Below are 17,565 nucleotides of genomic sequence, written 5' to 3' on the forward strand. Positions count from 1 at the left end.
GATGGAGAGGAGAAGGGAGTTGAGGGAAATTGGAAGGGGAGGTGAACCATGAGAGACTATGGACTCTGAAAAACAATCTGAGGGTCTTGAAGGGGTGGGGGGTGGGAGGTTGGGGAAAAAAGGTGGTAGGTATTAGGGAGGGCACGTATTGTATGGAGCACTGGGTGTGGTGGAAAAACAATGAATACTGTTACGCTGAAAAGAAATTTAAAAAAAAGGAAAAGATGCTGTGTTTATGAAGGTATACTTTAGGGGTGTATTTCTTAATTTGGCTTTAATCTGGCCTTCCTAAGGAAGTAAAGATCTGAGAGTTGGGTTAGAGTCAACTCTAGTTGAGTCAAGTGTGTTAGGAACTTAATTGCTTTGATAACTATCGTGAGTGGAATCTTTGTTTTATTACATTAAAATTTTGGAGGGTATTTGGGGAGAAGGCTGGATATACAATGCTTTGTTGACAATTATTTTTCTGTTACACAAGATATATTCTTCTGTATTCTGTCTTCCATTGGTGTTGAGAAGTTAGTTTTCAGTCTAGCTGTTACTCTTTTGCTAGTTAATCATTTTCTTTCTATTGCTTTTAAGAGAGTCTCTTTGGTGTTTTACATTTTCTCTGTTGAGTATCTAAGAGAGGATTTATTTTTACATCTACTTGGAATTTATGTGGCTTAAAACTAGACTTTCAGATTGGCGCCTTTCAGCAGTTCTGGAAAGTCCACTGTCATTATTTTTTTCAGCATTGCCTCTCTGTATACTTTGCATTATCTCCTAGTGGGAATCCAACTAGATTTATGTTAGACTATCTTACCATATTGTTCATGTCTCTCAAGTCCACTTGCATTTTCTGTCTCTATGTGTCTTATTTAGTGCATTCTATATTATTTCTATTTTCCTGCTTCCTAAATCACTACTAGAGACTAATTCTGTTGAAACTACTCTTGGAGTTTTGTTAGCTTTTTTAAGTCTAATTATTACATTTTAAAATTTCTCCAAGTTTATTTTGTCCTTTAAAAAGTCTGTTTATGGGGGGATGCCTGGGTGGCTCAGTTGGTTAAGCAGCTGCCTTCAGCTCAGGTCATGATCCCAGCGTCCTGATATCGAGTCCCACATCGGGCTCCTTGCTCAGCGGGGAGCCTGCTTCTCCCTCTGCCTCTGCCTGCCATTCTGTCTGCCTGTGCTCGCTCTCTCTCTGACAAATAAATAAAATCTTTAAAAAACATAACAGACCTTAAGAAAGTCTGTTTATGGGAAGCCTGGGTGGCTCAGTTTGTTAAGCTGTTGCCTTCGGCTCAGGTCATGATCACAGGATCCTGGGATCGAATCCCGCATTGGGCTTCTTGCTTGGCAGGGAGCCTGCTTCTCTCTCTGTCTCTGCCTGCCACTCTGCCTGCTTGTGCGCACTCTCTCTCTCTCTGACAAATAAATAAATATATAAAATCTTAAAAAAAATTTTGTTTAGTTGTTGACACTCTTGATCACTTTTTTTGTTTGTTTCAGGATTTAAGTTCTAGTTAGTTAACGTATAGTGTAATATTGGTTTCATTGATTCATCACTTATATGTAACATCCAGTGCTCAATCACAAGTGCCTTCCTTAATCCCAATCACCCATTTAGCCCATCCCCCAACCCACCTCCCTCCAACAACCCTCACTTTGTTCTCTATGGTTAAGGAGTATGTTTTCTGGTTTGCCTCTGTCTCTTTCTCTCTGTCTCTCAATTTTTTCTTCCTTCCCCTATGTTCGTCTGTTTGTTTCTTAAATTCCACATATGAATAAAATCATATGGTATTTATCTTTCTCTGATTGACTTACTTCACTTAAAGCAATACTCTTTAGCTCCATCCATGTCATTACAAATGGCAAGATTTCATTCTTTTTTTGTGGCTGAGTAATATTCCATTATATATACATATATATCTCTCTCACATCTTTATCCATTCATCAGTCAAAGGACATCTGGGTTCTTTCCATAATTTGGGTATTGTAGACATTGCTGGCATAAACATTGAACTTTGAATCAGTGTTCTTGTGATCATATTTTTAATACCTTTTATTTCTTTAAACATAAAATATAGTATTTTTATGTTCTCTGTTTATAATTTCAGTATAGTTCATAGTTCTGATTCTGCTGTCTATTATTTTTGCTATCTTTTGCTTTTATTGTCTTCCTTTCCTTGTATATTATGATTTTGTCTGTGAGGTCATATTCTTTGGAACTGTATCCGTGGGGATGATTGGTGTGTTCCTTCAGAGATTTGAGTTTTCTTTGGTCAGGTGCTTGGTTGTTCTATTAACCCAGGATCCCTTTATAATAAATTCACGGATTTAGTGAATTCTTGGGCAAGCCAGTAGAATGAGTTTGTTCTGAAAACCCACATTGATCAGCTTGGGGTTATGAATTCCTAGGAGATAAATTTTTTTCCTTCACATGGTTCCAAGGTTTGAGATGTGTATTTTATTTTATTTTGCTTTCTCTTGGGCTTGACGGGGAAATGCTATTTCTGAGTTCTCCTTACGCTAAGGGTAGAGTCCTTTGTGGTTTAGGCTTTCTACTGCAGGGAGGGAGATAATTACAGGATCAATTAGATTCCCCACATAGAGTGGGCCGCAAGGTTTTCTCCTTTACCATATGTCATTTGAGACCATGGAAACTGAAGCTGAAAGTTACCTGGTTTAGGAAAATGCCCCAGGGGCTCTGTTTACCTTTTTATTTTCATTTACTGTTTGGCTTCTGAAATGTATTTACCTTTTTTTTTTTTTTTTTTGGCAGCATATTGATGTGCTTAAAAATGCTGCTTTTAACAAATATTTTATTCAGTAATTTAGTGGGAGAATCAGGGTTTTATCTGCTATTCTCATCTACTCATTTAATTTTATTTATCTTTTATTATTCTCATCTACTCATTTAATTTAATTTTATTTATCTTGTAAGCAGTTCATTTGGAAATAAGACAAGAGTAAAGAAAAATTATGTAGAAGAATCAGTAAGCAGTTATATCAAGCTTCGTCTGCCAAAGTGATATAATTAACATTTTATATTTAAATGTGATGTTACTTAGAAGCATACAAAGTGCAGTTGTGATGATAGGCCATGTTGAATTTGTAATCAGAAAGAGATTTAGAGATTATGTCATTAGAGTACCAACTTTATGCTTAGTTTTCAATTGGACGAAAAAGACTGGAGATTAGAAGATTTATAGGGTTAAGTTCTGGCCCTGCTACTTAACAAATCATCGAACTTTCCTGAGCCTTCAGTTTCTTCATAGTCACATGAGAACAATACTCTTGACCTTCCCAAGTTATAGAATAGTTTCTAGAGTTGGATATGCTAATAACCTATGTGCCAGCACTTACAAACAGCTATTATTATTAATTTTAAAGTTTTTATAATTTGCTCTAGCTATTAATATCATGAGACTTCTCTGAGAGGTCATCAGTACATTCATAGAGTGCTACCTTTGTTCCATATAACTCTTAAAACCCACCTTAATTCTTTACATTTCTTTGTTTAGTTTCCTCTTTGTATGACCTTATAGCTCAGTTTACCTTTAGAGCATAAAGGAGAAACCAAGAAATTTGAAAGCTGATTTAGAAAGATTTATTGAAATATTGAGTGTTACCCAGTTTTACATCTCTTTCATGTCCATATCATTTGGATCTGTATTCCAGTGTTTTAGGGCGTAGAGTAAAATTAGTCTTTGGTAGAGAATAGTAAGATCATGCAATATCCTATCAGTCAGTATTGGGAAGATTTTTTTACAAGTCCATTGCCTTTTGATAGGATTACGTTCTTTTCTACTTGTCAGCAGAGGGAGCCTTTGCCTCACTTTTGGATTCCAGAAGCCTGCGGTGGTGAAATTATAAAGAGCCAACTGCTCTATGGAAGAATGTTTGTTTCCTCACCTAGGACTGAATAGGTTTTGGAACAAGTTTTTCCTTTGTTCTTATAAAGGAAAAACTTTCTGTACTTGTTTTCTGAGTACTTTACGATGGCAGCCCTTAAGTGCTGCTGTGGGAAGTTCTTTAAAGATGGTTGATGCTGGGGGGCGACTGCGTGGCTCAGATGGTTAAGCGCCTGCCTTTGGCTCAGGTCATGATCTTGGAGCCCTGAGTCGAGCCCCACATTGAGCCCAGCACTGAGCTCTGCAACAAGCCCAACAGCGGGCTCCCTGCTCAGCGGGAAGCTGTCCTTAGTGCTATAACATTTTCTACTTCCTACTTACTTGTGTTATATTGTTTTTATAGAAGATGTTGGTGATATTAGTCTGTGTTTTTTAAAAAAATTCTTTTGATAGAGCAGTTCTCAAGGTTGACAAACTATGATGATCAGTGAAATGGAAAAACCTGCAATCACTGCTTTAGCAAGTACTTTGGCAAATAAAGATTGGAATTTCTGAACTGAATCATTTCCAACTTCCTGGTCACCTTTTGTCCTAACTTGCCCCTGAGATGTTTTCTACCCTTTATACCTATGGAGTGAGACTTAATGACTAAACTGTCGTATCCAAGGTATATAGGTGAGTGTAGGTACTAGGGAAGTTAGTTTGGTTGCTTTTTTTTTTTTAGCATGCAGCTTTTGAGATTAAGGTTTGCACACATTCCTACCAAGTTCCAGATACTAACCTGGTTATTTTGCATATGTTCCCTTCTTTAATCTTCACAGCAACCCAGTGGGGTATAGAGGTTGTGATAAGTTTTATTTTGCATTTCAAGAAACAGACTGAATTAAATTAAACAAAACAGCCAGAGTCACATCTCTGTGTCAGAGCCAGGATTCAAAACCTTCCCATCTTGTCTTTCTGATTCAAAATCATTGCTCTTACCACTACACATTAATACTTTAATCTGTCTTTGATACTTTCTCCACTCTGTTCTTTTATGATATACCATCCTGCTCTGGGAAAAGGTTAACAGCCAGAGAATATCTTATTCAGTACCTTTTTTTGAGTACTTTTCCTCAGGTAATAATCCCTTGTTTCTTATTGCCAAGAGAGACTGCATGCAGAGTATTAATAAGTACTAAAGCTTTAAGGTTTAATCTGTATATGTTTTTGAAGTTAGAGTTTATGAAATACTGATGGATCTGAAGATCATTCTATTCCTTTAGCAGCCTCTTTGGATTTCCATAATTTATTCTCTATGGTTGAGTGATTTTCATATTCACTTATATGTTTTCCTTTGGGGTCCTCTCCCACCCCATCTTTATTTCCTGTGCCTTTCCACTAGAGTTTATCTTCTTAAGAGCTGACTTATCCTTAAACTTTTCCCTTTTTTGTTAATATTTCTTAGTGTATCTAATGTTGGGCATATAGTGAGTACTTTGTTTTTTGACAGTACTAAGCCCTAAAATAATTAAGAATTCTAATCACAAAGTGTCACATATTAAAACCAATTATTTGAGGCCTTTACAATGCCATTTTTACTTTAATGCTATTCATTCATTCTTTCATTCATTCAACAAGTATCTATTGAGCCGTTGAGCCCTACTCTATTCTAGGGACTTTTCAGGGTTGGAAGGTGTGGTGAATAGAGCATAATGCCAGCCAGGCATTAAGGTGTTTTCATGTGAATATGGCAATATTGTCAAATATCTTGGCCCGCTTGAGGATCATTGGCATCCTGCTACCTAGTACTACAGTCTGACTTGGTTTTTTCCTTTCATGATGGTTTAGTTTACTTGAACAAATATATTGGGCCCCAACATTTAAGGGATGGCACTCAGTGTTGTGAGCTAGGTAATGAAAACAAAATAGGTTCATCTTCAAGGTTTTATGCTTTGTTTATGGAAGTTGGAGGGGCGAGAAAGATAAGCTAAATTTAGCCATCACCAGGAAAAATATTGTCAGTACTTATAGGGGGAGTGATGCACAATGTACTAAGACAGACTAGAGGGAGAGTGTGGTATTTATGCCTCAAGGGGATTGGAGAAGGCTTCGAAGTGATGGGATTGTATCCTGGAGATTGAGGATGTGTAGAAGGATTTTGTGAGATTAAGGTAGGGGAAAAGCACCTGAGATAAATTGAACTAGACTGACAAATGCATAAGGGCATTTAGGTCAGGCTTATGTTACCTGAAGTGTTTGGTGGTTGGGACTGGATGTGAGGAAGTAGTCAAAATTCATTTAGCAGACACATTAAAGAGTTCTTTGGATTTCCTGCTTATTAATTTACACTTATTTCTGGAGACACTGGAGTACCTTTGAAGTTTTTGAGTGGGTTGATAACATGATTGCATCTGTATATTAAGATGATTGCTTTGATATATTTGTTTTTATGAATTTTATTAAAGATATGGCTACTTTTAGAAGAATCCAAGGAAATTTATTAGACCAAACAATGGTTAAGTGGCACATTGAACTTGTGGTAAGAATTGACAGTTAAGGAAATTTAAAGTCATCATTGTCATTATCTGTAACTCATTTTGGTTTACTTTTAAAAAAATGTATGAGTTTAGATGAAGCTGAACCTCAACTGAGAATTTCTTGGCCTTAGATATTTTTTTCATAACCTAATTTAATTGGTTATAGTGAGTCTAGTGTAGACTATAGACTATTGTTCCTTCTTTTGATACACTCATGATTTTAGGATTAAGAGAACTAACAAGGGGCACCTGGGTGGCTCAGTGGATTAGGCCGCTGCCTTCGGCTCAGGTCATGATCTCAGGGTCCTGGGATCGAGTCCCGCATCGGGCTCTCTGCTCAGCAGGGTGCCTGCTTCCCTCTCTCTCTCTCTCTGCCTGCCTCTCCGTCTACTTGTGATCTCTCTCTGTCAAATAAATAAATAAAATCTTTAAAAGAGAACTAACAATATATAAAAAGCAAATATTTAGCTTTTGGAGTTATTGCTTTATGGGATAGTTAATATTGCAAATGGAAAATGTTTGTATAAAATGAAGAAGTATTTAAAATGTTTTGTTTGTTAATTTTTTTTGGTTTTCTGGTTTCCTATCATGACTTGTTACTACCTTGAGAACTCTACCTTTCTTTGAAACTAGTTACTTAAAAACCTATACCCCCAACATACTCTTTAAGAATTTTTCTTCTGGATGAGAGAAAAGAAAGGAATGGTAAGTAATGGACTCTATCGTATGACATCATCTATCTTGTCTTTCTTATGTCATGCAGGGTAATCCTACATAAAACATTAATAATAATGGTGGGGGAAGATTATAGATATTGTGTGTGTTGGGTGAAGGATGTGGAGGCAGGGCAGTGCGTTCCCAGATAGAGCTTTCTGGCACACTCACAATATATTTCTTTAGAGACTTCAATAGCTACCATGTTAGGGAAATTGCTGTTTTGAGCAAAGTAAACTTAAAATGGCAGAATATCGGCCTGAATACGCAGCAGTTCCCACCAACCCAAGTTTTGAAAGATTTTCCATAGTTCTTAAAGTCTTAAAAACCCTTTGCTTTGACAAAAAAGATAAATTTCTGATTGTGTAGTCCTTCTTACATTAAATTTACCCTTTTTGCTCTGAAGGACTTTTTTCCTCCCTCAAATTTTTTTTTTCGTATAATTTGATCTGTGAGAAAGAGGGCAATCCAATAATATCACTTACTTACTTACCATTTACTGAATGCTTACCAGAATCATGCAGTAAGTATTTTTTTTCTTGTTTTTTATCCTTATAGCAGCATCATGTTATCTTTTCATACCGCTGTTTTAGGTAAGGAAACTGGCAGAGCTTTCTGGGCTAAAATAAGGCTGCAGCAAATCTGGTCTCAAGTTCTGCCTTTGCCATCAGTTCTGATGAGCATGCCTGCCATATTCATCAGTAGTGTTTCTCTCCACCTGACCTCCTCCCCCAGAGTTCACTGCGCTCACTACTCTCCAGACATAGTTCTCTTATAATCCGTGTGTCTGCACAGTGTGCTCTCTGCCTTTGGTTCTCTGATTGTTTGGCAAACTCTCTACCTGCAAGACCCAAGTGTTATCTCTGTTTTGAAGCTTTTCTTGATTCTTCCAGCACTGTTAATCAAGCTGCATTGCCTTTTAAATTATTCTAATATGCCCCTGTTCTTACATTATTTGAATATTTAACTGGTTAACTCCCATAGTCACTGAGCTTTCTTAGGGTAGCAACTATGTCTCTCTACTAGCACATACTAGGTATACAGTGAATGTTTATGGGATTCATTAAATGAATGTGAGTTCTGGAGAATGTTATCAAACCTTTCACGATCATTACATTGGACAAAGTAATTTACCCAATATCTTACGGATGCAAGTGATAATATAACGTTTAGGGCCTTCTTTTAAACGATAACATTGCATTCATATTGAATCCATCACATACAATGCTAATTTAATGAATGGCTGTAATTTCTTTATAATATGTTATTAAACTTGTTCACAGTTTAAGGGGAAAATTGTGATAAATAGCTTGGTGGAACACACACTAGTGGTCTTTGTAAGGCTATTAAAGTGCCTATTAAAATGAGACACATTAAAATGTCAAAAGGCAAGTTCATAGGAAGAGTTAGTATGTAGACCCAATTTTTATTTTCTTGAGTCTTAAAGTAATTAGTCCCATGAAGTTATTTATTGGGCAAACTCTTGAATAATACTTGAGAATTTGTATAATTTTCCCTGGTACATATGTGAAAGTATTACCTATTTAGCTTAACACATGTGTTCTATTTGTTGATTTCCTCTGTTTGCTTAGGGCTTTAAATTTTATTTATTTCTATATATAACTAATGTTTTAAACTTAGAATCTACTTGAATATTGCATTATTATCAGACACTGCTTTTAGAATGCTCAAATAAAAAAAATGAGTGAGAGAGTAATGAGAAAGCTAGCTATTCTTTCATTCAATTAATTGTCAATTATTAATTATTAAGCATGACCAAATAGTGTCATGTATCTCAAAATTATGATAGTTTTGTTGATAAGATGATATGAATGAAAAAGTACAAAAATGGTATTTAATGGTGAATGTAAAATCCTGGAAGCTCTAGAAATCCATCTGCCATTTGTTTTTAAGTTGGTGTCTGTTGAAATTCTACTCTCAGCATTTTTATGTACTTGCTCATAGCAAACATGTTGTATCATTTTTTGAGTTAGGTTTGCAATAAAGATTAATGAGTTAGTGTTTCAGTTTTTCTGTAACAACAACAACAAAATTTTTTTTCCGTGCGCATGTGTAAAACTAGCTAGCGGAAGTTCCACAGACTTTTGGACTCTTCTGTTCTTATGTATCAGTCTCTTGATGTTTCCTGTCTGCCTTTTTGACTACCTACACAGCTGTTTTTCATGTGTTTTCAGGCTTGGAGAAAGACCAAGTATTTTTGACAGCTGCATGCTGAACTGCGATATATGCTTGGCTGCAGGTCACGTTTGCATTTCTTCACTTGTGTTTTTACTCAATATGTAAAAGAAATATGAGCATAGAGAGATTCAGAAAACATGTAGCATGCTGAGTAATGGTAGTCTTCTTTCATGTATGCCATTCCACTTACTCTGCTGTGTAGATTTCACAGGAAGAAGAAGCAGAGAAATGGAGGAAATGGTATTCAGGATTCCCTCCATGGGACCCATGTTGCTGTAGTTGTGTATGATGGAAAATGCTCTGGGTCATACATGGTAGAAAGAACTTCTGGGCATGGGGACACACATGCACATGCGTTGTAGTGAATAGACTGTAATTTAGTAGAGAAAACTGTTAATCTGGCAGTCAGTTCAACATATTTATCCCCATCTTAAAGTTTTGACTACATGATATTTTAACACCAGGAAATGAGACAGAGAATTTAACAAATGTTCATTTCATGAGGCTGCCATAGTAGAACTTTCCTGCCTTCACCTCCCCATCCCCACAGACACAAAATTTTTTCTTTGCCATTGAAAATGAAAAATATAATGACTTTAAAAATCCCTTCAAAATGTTTCTGGTGAGTCTCAATTTGTTCTTAGAACTTACAAATAATATTTCAAATCACAGTGGTTAGTTTTCTCTCATCATGGTTAAAGATCAATGTGATAAATGTCTAGATTTTAAATTCTGATGAAATCTCCAACCTTCCTAATTATTTCAACTTTAAAAGATATTTTTTCTCTCTACACTTAAGGCATAGTTTTTGAGGAAGCATCATTAAGAAATTGTTATCTTTTGGGGCACCTGGGTGGCTTAGTCTGTTGGCTGTCTGCCTTCAGCTCATGTTATGATCCCAGGGTCCCAGGGTCCTGGGATCAAGCCCTGCATCAGGCTCCCTCCTCAGTAGGGAACCTGCTTTTCCCTTTCTACAACCCCCCCGCAATCGCCATGCCCTCCCTCGCTATCTTTCTCTCTCAAATAAATAAATAAAATTTTAAAAACAGAAAAAGATATTGTCATCTTTTCAATCTACTGCTTGCTTTTATGTTTGAAGCCCTATTAGTAAAACTTAATACATTGCACAAGATTCTCTGTATCTTCTTCTAGTATGTTCCTCCCCCCAAGCTTTCTCTATTCTACCTTTGACACTTATTCATTATACCTATCCTTCTCAGTCTATCTCTATCATGAAATCTTTTCCACGATGTTCACTGTAATGAAGCTCTTTGATTTCCTTTAGTACTTAGTCTGTTGCACATCATTTGGATGTTATATGTTAACTTATGTTAATTTTTGAAATGGATCCAGTGTGGTATAATGGAGCCTCCACGGGAACATGTGTGGTATAATAGAGTGAGGTAGATTTCATTTGAGTACTAGCTCTGTCATTTTCTAACTCTTTGGCATTAGGCAAATTATTATTATTATTATTTTTAAAAGATTTTATTTATTTACTTATTTTAGAGAGAGAAAAAGAGAGTGTGTGAGCAGCAGGAGGGGCAAAAGGGGAGGGAAAAGGAGAGGGAGAGAATTCTAGGCAGATTGCACTGATAATGGAGCTGGATGTGGGGCTTGATCTCATGACCCTGAAATGATGACCTGTGTCCAAATCAAGAGTTGGACGCTTAACTGATTCAGCCACTCAGGTGCCCCTAGGCAAATTACTCTGTGGGTTTTAGTTTTTTCATGTGTCAAATGGAACTACTGTTCACCCTTAGAATTATTAAAAATTATAGTTAATATGCTGGATAAATGTTTAGCACAAATGCAGGAATATACTGAGCAGGTGCTCAGTAAATGTCAATAGTAGTTTTTATTCCTATTGTTCTATATTTCTTTTTTTTTTTTTTTTAAGATTTTATTTATTTATTTGACAGAGAGAGATCACAAGCAGTCAGAGAGGCAGGCAGAGAGAGAGGAGGAAGCAGGCTCCCTGTTGAGCAGAGAGCCCCATGTGGGGCTCGATCCCAGGACCCTGAGATCATGACCTGAACCGAAGGCAGCGGCTTAACCCACTGAGCCACCCAGGCGCCCCTGTTCTATATTTCTTACAGCTCCTAATATAATACTGAGCATGTGGTAAGGACTCTAAGTATGGTTCAGGGCTAGGTCATTTAAATAGCTCCTGAAATCCTATCGCTTTTATGAAGGCTTCCTGTTGGCTCTGTTCTATCAGAACTACAAAACTTTCATGGCTTCTCTAGACTGTTCATTCTGTTCCCTTTATCTGTAAGGGGAGCCTTTGGTATGTAGTCTGAAGTGGCTTCCAAAGCGGTGATTTGAAGGATTTATTTATTTATTTTTGAGTTATGTTTTGGATTGATCCCTACATTTTTCTAAATGTCAGCAGCCGGGATTGTAATAAATAAAGCATTTTTCAGATATGTCAATGCAGTATGTGAAACACATAGAATAAAATCTCAGCCAGTCTGAGCTTCAGATGAATAAATTATTTTGCCTAGCTAAATTCAGTTCAACAGACATTTATTAGTATATCTTCTATGTGCCGGGCATTTTATAGTTGTTGAATTTACAAAGATGAGTAAGACATGGTTTCTGCCTTTGAGTTTACTCTTGGTTGAACAAGAGACACAAAAACAGATCATTTCATTTCAATTAATGATTAGTTGTAAGATGGAGGTGGGAGTGGAGCTCTGTGGGATCACATAGGGAGGGTGGTTGAGGGGGAAAGAGATGAGCCTGTTTGTGATGTCCGTCAGAGGACAAATGGTTGATCCACTTGATTCAGGGACAGAGATCTAACTCAAAGTGGCTTCAGTATTTATGGGAATTTATTGCCTGCAAAATTCCCAGCTAGCTTTGGCTCCAAGTGATTCCTGATGCCTTGGCTCAAACCATGTCTTCCATGACCCTCTTTTAATTATGCCTTTGTAAAAGCCAAATGGCCTCTGTGATTCCAGACTTTAACCTCCTCACATACTATTCCTAAGGGGGAAGAGTAAATTTTTCTCTAGTTCTAGCTGGACTTAGAGATTTAATTTTGCACATTGACTATAAATTTATACCTATCCCCAAACCAACCACTGTGATTAATGAGATACGAATTGGTTTGGATAAGTCAGGACCTACCCTCAAGCTTAGAATGAAGTCAGTCTCATTCAAACTTCATGGCCAAAGATAGGAGGAGAGGAGAATGGATGACCAAGAGGCTGCCAACAAATGTGCACTAGACCGGGGAAAATAAGTATAAGATTTTTTAGGGAAAGGTAATAATATAAGCAAAATCACAGAAGCATACACTATCATGATGTATTTGAGAAACAGCAAGTAATTGAACATTAATACAATGTGTAGTAGAGACTTAGGCTTTCTTTGCTGTTCTTTCTCTATCTCCTCTATGTGTAGAGTTAGGTTATGTACTTGAGACCTTTCTTGATTCTTGAGAAAGGTTTGTATTGCTATGTACTTTCCTCTCAGACTGCCTTTGCTGTGTCCCAAAGATTTTGAACAGTTGTGTTTTCATTTTCATTTGTTTCCATGAATTTTTTCAGTTCTTCTTTAATTTCCTGGTTGACCCATTCGTTCTTTAGTAGGGTGCTCTTTAGCCTCCATGTATTTGAGTTCTTTCCAGTTTTCCTCTTGTGATTGAGTTCTAGCTTCAGAGCACTGTGGTCTGAAAATATGCGGGGAATGATCCCAGTCTTTTGGTACTGGCTGAGACCTGATTTGTGATCCAGGATGTGATCTATTCTGGAGCATGTTCCATGTGCACTAGAGAAGAATGTGTATTCTGTTGCTTTGGGATGGAATGTTCTGAATATATCTGTGATGCCCATCTGGTCCAATGTGTCATTTAAGGCCTTTATTTCCTTGATGATCTTTTGCTTGGATGATCTGTCCATTTCAGTGAGCGGGGTGTTAAAGTCCCTACTATTATTGTATTATTGTCGGTGTGTTTCTTTGATTTTGTTATTAATTTGTTTATGTAGTTGGCTGCTCCCATGTTAGGGGCATAGATATTTAAAATTGCTAGATCTTCTTGTTGAACAGACCTTTTGAGTATGATATAGTGTTCTTCCTCATCTCTTATTTAAGTCTTTGGCTTAAAATCTAATTTATCTGATATAAGGATTGCCACCCCAGCTTTCTTTGGATGTCCATTAGCATGGTAAATGGTTTTCCACCCCCTCAGTTTATATCTGGAGGTGTCTTTGGGTCTAAAATGAGTTTCTTGTAGGCAGCATATCGATGGGTCTTGTTTTTTTTTTTTTTTTTTTTTTATTCATTCTGATATGCTCTGACTTTTGATTGGGGCATTTAGCCCATTTACATTTAGGGTAACTGTAGAAAAACATGAATTTAGTGCCATTGTATTGCCTGTAAGGTGACTGTTACTGTATATTGTCTCTGTTCCTTTCTGGTCTACTACTTTTAGGCTCTGTCTTTGCTTAGAGGACCCCTTTCAATATTTCCTGTAGGGCTGGTATGGTGTTTGCAAATTCTTTTAATTTTTGTTTGTCCTGGAATCTTTTTATCTCTCCTATTTTCAGTGACAGCCTGGCTGGATATAGTATTCTTGGCTGCATATTTTTCTCATTTAGTGCTCTGAATATATCATGCCAGTCCTTTCTGGCCTTCCAGGTCTCTGTGGATAAGTCTGCTTCCAATCTAATATTTCCACCCTTGTATGTTACAGACTTCTTATCCCGAGCTGCTTTCAGGATTTTCTCTTTGTCGCTAAGACTTGTAAGTTTTACTATTAGATGATGGGGTGTGGACCTATTTTTATTGATTTTGAGGGGGGTTCTCTGTGCCTCCTGAATTTTGATACTTGTTTCCTTTACCATATTAGGGAAATTCTGTCCTATAATTTGCTCCAATATACCTTCTGCCCCTCTCTCTCTTTCTTCTTCTTGTGGGATCCCAATTATTCTAATATCGTTTCATCTTACGGTATCACTTATCTCTCGACTTCTCCCCTTGTAGTCCAGTAGTTGTCTCTCTTTGCTCAGCTTCTCTATTCTCCATCATTTGGTTTTCTATATCAGTAATTCTCTCTTCTGCCTCTTTAATCCTAGAAGTAAGAGCATCCATTTTTTATTGCACCTCATTAATAGCTTTTTTAAATTTCAACTTGGTTAGATTTTAGTTCTTTTATTTCTCCAGAAGGGGATTTTATTTCTCCAGAAAGCAATTCTCTTTATCATAGAAGATAAAAATATCTTCTATGCTTTTATCAAGCCCAGCTAGCATCTTCATCATTCTGAACTCTGGTTCTGATGTCTTTTTGATGTCTGTATTGATTAAGTCTCTAGCGGTCAGTACTCCCTCTTGTTCTTTTTTTTTTGAAGTAAGTTTTTCCACTTTGTCATTTTATCCAGATAAGAATAGATGAATGCGAGAACAACATACTAAAAGGGTAGCAAGGACCCCAGAAAAATATATGCTAACCAAATCAGAAGAGACCTGCAACTGGGGGAGAAGAAAGGAGAATAAAACTATGTATGTATGTATGTGTGTGTGTGTGTGTGTGTGTGTGTATGTGTATGTGTATATATATATATAAATGATTGATTAGACTGGTGAATAGAACTGAGGCACACACTTGATTTTGGGTGTCTTTTGGTCAGTTAAAAGAAACTGCCTCCCAAAATTTTAAAGAAAGAAAAACTTATATACATACCAAAATAAGGGTAAGTATGATGAAGGGATGGAATATGACTGTAAAGATGAAAATTAAAAAAGAAGTCAAGCAGAGAGAGTCAATTATCATATGGTTTCACTTATTTGTGGAGCATAACAAATAACATGGAGGACATAGGGGGATGGAGAGGAGAAGGGAGTTGAGGGAAATTGGAAAGGGAGGTGAACCATGAGAGACTATGGACTCTGAAAAACAATCTGAGGGTTTTGAAGGGGCGGCGGGGTGGGAGATTGGGGGAACCAGGTCGTGGGTATTAAGGAGGGCACGTATTGCATGGAGCACTGGGTGTGGTGCAAAAACAATGAATTCTGTTACGCTGAAAAGAAATTAAAAAAAAAAAAAAAAGATTCTTCCAGAATGTGGTTGACTTTCTGTTCCTAGAATTGCTGCTCTTCTTCTCTTCTATCTCCTGTCGAGTTTGTAGATGTTCAGAATGGTTTGATAACTATCTAGCTGAACTCCTGGGACCTAATAATATTTCAGTGTCCTACTTCTCTGACATCTTGCTTCCTCTCGAGACTTAGAAAATAAGTTATAAAAAACAATGTGATGGGGTATTTGCTGCTTGCTGGATTAGTTTCTATACATTACTTCATTTAATTTTCACAATAGCTAACTAAAGTAGGTATGCCATCTTGCAGATAGGGAGACTTGAGTCAAAGCTCATAGCCAATAATTGGTGGAGCTGGACTCAAACCCAGATTATCTGACTGTAGAGGCAGCTCACATGGACATTACTGTATAGTTATGCTCCTCTATGTTGCCAGAGTCTCAGGAAATAAGACTTCATATAGTACCATGCTATGGAACCGAGTTTTCTCTGGGGCTCAAGTTTTCTTCAAGCTCTAGTTCTTTGTCATACCATGCTAAGGCAGTGGTTGTTAAATCTTAGCATGCATCAGATAGCCTCTAGCGTTTGGTAAAACCTAGAATTGCTGAACCCTAATACCAGAGTTTCTGATTTAGGAGATCTGGAGCGGAATCATAGAATTTGCATTTCCAAGAAGTTTCTAGATGATGCTGATGCTGGTGACCTGAGAGCCATGCTTTGAGGACTACTTCTTTTAGGTTGTTGGGAGTCTGAAAATTTGTGGTTCAGTGATATTCAATATATTGAAATGAACTCAAATTTCATTGGTACTTCTGCTTGGAAATATACATGTTCTGACCTCATGTTCTTTAATGATACAGACATCAAGAGTACATTTTGGTTGCAGTAATAATCTCCCCCATAGGTCAGGGTTATTGCATACATTTTTCATTAATTTGATTTCTTTGTCTCTTTGATTCTTGCTTATTAAGATTAAATTTATTGTTCTTCTCCATGGTCCCATTCAATTCACTAATGTTCAGTTCCCTTCCAATTGTTAAGAATGTGAATTTGTATACAAAATGTATATATTTAAACACTGTATTTCATTTGTCTACAGTTTTATTGTGAAAAATTTTAAAAACTAGAAAAAGTAACAGTTATATAGAAATATAACTGTTGACTCCATCATTTAGAGTCAACAGTTATAAATATATATGTATCCGTTTATATATATACACACACACACAGATTTAGTTTGATGAGCCACTTGAAAGTGAAGATACAGATATTGTGCTACTTCACCCATAAATATTATAACACACATCTCTCAATAAGAACATTCTCTTACATAATCATAATACCATGAGCGCACTTAAAAAATTAATAATTCCTATTTTTTTTTCCTAACGTGCAGTCATATTTCAGTTTCCCCAGTTGTTCCAGTTGTCTTCTATATCTTGTTGTTTATTGGTTCCTGGATCCAATCAAATGAAACTAAAATTTAAGATTTAGCAATGCTGATGGATCTTTAGGTTCAGATAAGTTCTGTGTTAAGATACAGATGTTTGATTGCATTAACAAAGACACAAACTTAATGATGGTTTAAATAAGGAGGATGTTTATTTCTGTCATTTTTTTGTCATTTTTTTAGAAAGATTTTTAATTTGTTTATTTGACAGACACAAATCACAAGTAGGCAGAGAGGCAGGCAGGGAGAGAGGGGGAAGCAAGCTCCCTGCCAAGCAGAGAGCCTGATGTGGGGCCTGATCCTAGGACCCCAGAATCATGACCTGAGCCGAAGGCAGAGGCCCCAACCCAGGCGCCCCTATTTCTGTCATGTTTAACCACCTGGAGATAAAGTGGTCCTGGGCTTTAGTGGGTGAGGGGGGGCCCTATTGTCCTCTGTATGTGGCTTCGATCTCTGAGGCCTATCAAGATAGCTGTGTTATCTCCACCAATATACTGGGAAGAGTGGAGGGGAATATTCTGAGAGATTATCTATCTTTAGCTAGAGATTTTAGCATATGGTAAATGAAAATAAGTGTACTTAAAATTAGACCCCTTCTGAATAATTTAAAAATTGGGGAATGTATTCCCCCAAATTATTGATACACAGTAATCTGATAACTTCATCAGTTTATAATTTAAAATTGAAACAGCTTATATTGCCCCTTGGGGAAAAGATTAACTATGACATTTTTGTGATGGATAGTGGTAAATGGAAGCCATTTTATTTTATTTATAAAGAAAAAGTCACCTAATTTCCTCTAA

At 36.8% G+C, this 17,565-nt stretch overlaps 1 protein-coding gene across 2 annotated transcripts in view; it reads left to right on the forward strand.

The window, feature by feature from the left end:
- LOC111147257 (Bardet-Biedl syndrome 9) overlaps positions 1–17,565 on the forward strand; it is a 441,623-nt gene that overhangs the window by 85,680 nt on the left and 338,378 nt on the right. The window lies entirely within an intron of this gene.

This window comes from Enhydra lutris, unplaced genomic scaffold, assembly GCF_002288905.1.
Source record: "Enhydra lutris kenyoni isolate GAN:26980312 unplaced genomic scaffold, ASM228890v2 scaffoldscaffold16, whole genome shotgun sequence".
In the NCBI taxonomy this organism is placed as follows: Eukaryota; Metazoa; Chordata; class Mammalia; order Carnivora; family Mustelidae; genus Enhydra; species Enhydra lutris.